Here is a 4296-nt window from a genome sequence, read left to right as displayed (position 1 = left end):
GCCACCGGAAGAACCAGAATAGTATACAGCGCGAGATTTGTTTTCGTTTGCAGACTACGGGACTTAAGCTGGTTACGAAGTCCGTAATAAGCCCTATTTGCAGATGCAATACGCCTTTTCACCTCCCGGGTAACATTATTATTTATTATTCAATTGGGTTTTGAGCAAAAAAAATAAGTTTTATACAGTTCAACATAAAGACCACTATAGAACATTATGTTGTATTTTATTTTATTGTAACATTGGAGTAAAATGTGTTTTAAATCTTATTGTATATCTACACACAAAAAAAATCGTTTGTAAAATTGAAAGGAGGTTGGTAGAATTAAGAAAATCAGTTAGTGATTTTCAGTAGAAAGTATAAGACTGCTGAATCTACAATTTCCTCTCAAAGCCGAGAACCGAGAAAAAAGAAGCCGTACTAATATTTTACATGTTTGTTAAAAATTGTTTATTATGAATGTGATAGGGTAGAATTCGGCTTTGGCAGGGTGCGACATTTGGTGGCACCCTCAACAATATTTGCGTTTTCCAGCAAACATACACTATTTATGAACAAAATTTTAATCCAATCACACAATTTCAAGCTCAGGCTTTCTATGAATAAGTGTTTGTGTAAAAGTAGCAAGATTTGACGAATTAATCACCGAAACAACCTAGCATACATATGTTCCACATAAGCTACCAATCTATGTGATCAGATTTAGTCACAATCAAGTTATTGCAACTATTTTGTTCGACCTGTGCTGGGGAAATTGCACCTACGAAATCCTGCTATTATTGATCGCCAAGAAAGCAGCAGACGAAAAGCAAACTGTTACTTATTTTTTGGATCGCCTGTTTCTTCTCTTTATCGTGTATGATACGACAAATTAGGTATAAACTACTTTTTTATTTATTACCACTTGATTATCACCACAAATAGCAAATTTATCCAATATTTGCTCTATGTTTCACTAAATAAAATTGGACTGTTCGTTTTCTTTGCAGCAGCGCACTTGAAAGAACAAACACACGGAATCAAAACACGCTAAAAAAATACCACGCACAATTCCATGTGATTTGATTTAGCAAAACTACGAACAAAATATCCGGCGTTGGATTTATTTTAAAAGTGTTAGAATACAAATGCTTCTATTCAGATTTTTACTCAGACCATGAATTATATCAAAGTGATAGCCACATAGTATTTAAGCCTTGTGGCTGAAGAACGTTTTCCTTTTGCAACTTTAATACTTTCAAGCTCAAAAAATCATAACATTCCTGTTCCTACATAGCGATTTCAACCATAAATAATTGCCTACTTTCAGGGTATTATCAATTATTCAACTGTGAAATGCAAAAAGGAAAACCAAAATTGAGTACTTTTAAACTTACTTTTGAGTTATTTTTTTCTCGCTTTCATCCACTTTTCTTTTGTTGTCAAAACAAAGAGCCAAACAATCCAAGACGCCAGTTCAATACGGGAAGCCAATTTTGAGTTTTATTACCTGAGGTCGAAATTGAGTGAATTAAACTTAAACGAATGAGGTGGTCCAGCTCAATCTTATGTATAGATTTGGTTTACATAGTTTACATCGTTGTACACAACCCCATGATTATTTTGATGAAACAAACATATCATGTAAGAACCTTCAAATCTAAGGACCAAGAGTAAGAGTATTTGAAACTGGTTGATACACCCAAAAAAATCTGACAATTATTGTAAAAATCTGGGCATATACAATTCTGTAGCTTTTTATACAATATTGTAATAAAATAATCAGGGTTCGTAATGTACTCAATCTCAGAGAGACAGGATGCTTCGCCAAAAATTTCGGGAGAAATCACTTTTCGGAAGAAAAACAGCCTGAGAATGTTAACCATTTTTCGCTCACTTCGATTGCCGCCAAACGTTGTTTGCTCTTTTTTTTCTTTCATATTCGGTTTTCGTGGCACCATAAAAAGCAAATGGTAGTAGCATGTGGAAAAAAAACTTAACGCTTTCATACAGATAGCGTGGTGGTGTGGCTGGAAGCGATCCCCACAGTTATTATTGTTACTATTCTGGTTTCGAGTCCCGCGCGGCCATACAATTTGTAATTGTTGCGATAATTCTCGCGAAAAGTGAGTGAGAGGTAAAAGTGATGAAACGAAAAGGATTTTCATCTAATAAGCAAGATTTTCGTTTATCTTCCAGGCTATTCTGGAGAAAAGATTGATGGGTGAAAGATGATCCTCAACATAAACAACGAAAACAGATTCTCCCTTGGCTCGAAAAAACGCTTGGTTCTCATTGAAATGAAAAGTCGAACAAATCTGTATTTTTTAATACAATAGGGAAAGTTCGCCATTTAATCTCATAGCCTATTTCCATCCCATTAAAACAAAGCAATGGAAAGGAATTTGGTTTATTTATTATTTTGTGATTTTTTTTTTTTTCAGCAGTGAGCACGCATGTTGACAAAAAGAAGCGACGAATTTGGTGTCGTATTTCTTTGTTTAGCGATGAGATGGATATATGTACAGTGAGATGGAGATCGGAACAGTTCCCCTAATTGTATTAAAATCTTCCGAAATTGTATATGCCCAATTATTATACAGTTTCTGTAAGGTTCTTATGCAGAACTGTATTAAAATCTGCCATCCGCTGGTTGAGTGTAGACTTTTGCTTACGCGTGATGACTCTAAGGCATTACAAAAGACAAAAGATGTAAATCTTGGCAGTGGACGAAAAGTATGTAAGTTCCCTTCTCCAAAATGGCCAACATTATTCAAATAGCATAGCATAGCATAGCATATGTGATTGTACAAATCGTGGGTGGCTATACAATGCTCAATTGAGCAATCTACTGTATATTGTCGCAAATTGGTACTTGGGATTAGTACCTTTTCCTATACAGTAGCAGTTGTATACCTGGCCACGTCCTTACAATCACGGAAGGAAGGGAAGGAATGTTAATTCAACATCTACTAGTGAAGATGCAGGGAACCCATACTACCTTCATAGATGTCTCGGGAAGGAAAATTTGTGTTAGTGGGTAAGGTGAATAATAGGGAGCTCTATTCGACAATATAGAGCGTTTGTCAATAACAGTATATGCTGAAAAAATAATAAAATATATTCATCAATTTACTTACGAATCGTCCAAAGGAGGACAAAGTAACCTGGATTTTACAAATGTTTCGCTGGATTTTATAAAATTTCGGCAAATCGCGCGATCGTTCTACCGTCCGAAACAAGAGCCAACACGCACTGAACTAATTAACTTTATTACCGGCCGCGCAATGCAAAACACAAAATTTCGGCAATTCGCGCGATCGTTCTGCTGTCCGAAACAAGAGCCAACACGCACTGAACAAATGGCCAACATTATTCAAATGATTATGATGATTATGATGATTATTATACTACCATCTATTGTAAATGGCCAACATTATTCAAATAGGTTAAAAATGGTAAAAGTTATGAAATTGTCAATACAGGCATACCTCGATAGTACGTACCCTCGATAGTGCGTACCCTCGATAGTACGTACCCTCGATTGTACGTACATTTTACCTCGATAGTACGTACAAAAAAAAATTTTTTTTTTCGTTCCGTTTTCTGTACGATTTTAGTAAAAATTTGAATATGCTTTGATCATGGCACATGCGGGGGTCCTTCATATATTACGTAATAATTTCGCAACTGATTTAAACACCATCGTGAGCTTTTATAACGAATTTAGTAGCAAAACTTTGAAAAAGCAGCGTGTCATGTTTGCCAGTCTTACGTTACACATATTATAGGGGAACTGCTCCTTGAATTCATACCATGTACCCAAATCAATACCATTCAAAAACAAAGAATTGGTGCGCTATTTGTTTTGTTTCTCATTTTTGTGAATTTTTTCAGCAGTGAGCACGTCGGAAAATAACAAAACACGACACAAATTGAGCCTAAATTTCCTGTTTTGCGAATGTTATTGATATAGGAGCATGTTATTATGTTATTGTTATGTTTGTTATGTTATTATTATGAACAGATACCCTACTATCATTTTAAACAATTGAACGAACATATGAAACAGTTGAGCGATGCGGAGCGCGACCAAGCCCTCATAAAGCAGAATATCAGCAAGAGGAATTTTTTGTCTTGGACGCGTTCGCACACGCGTAACAATTTTATTTCTCGAGAAACAAATTAGCAGCGTTACTAAAATGAAGAAAATTTTTAGTCGAAAATTTCCTCTGAGACGTCTTACTGGGATTTCCGAAGAAGTTTATCCTGGAACAGTAGTTTCTCCCAAGGGTTTTTCCTGGGATACCTTGGTA

This window comes from Armigeres subalbatus, chromosome 1 (genome assembly GCF_024139115.2).
Source record: "Armigeres subalbatus isolate Guangzhou_Male chromosome 1, GZ_Asu_2, whole genome shotgun sequence".
Lineage (NCBI taxonomy): Eukaryota > Metazoa > Arthropoda > Insecta > Diptera > Culicidae > Armigeres > Armigeres subalbatus.
Note: the sequence above shows the minus strand (reverse complement) of the source record.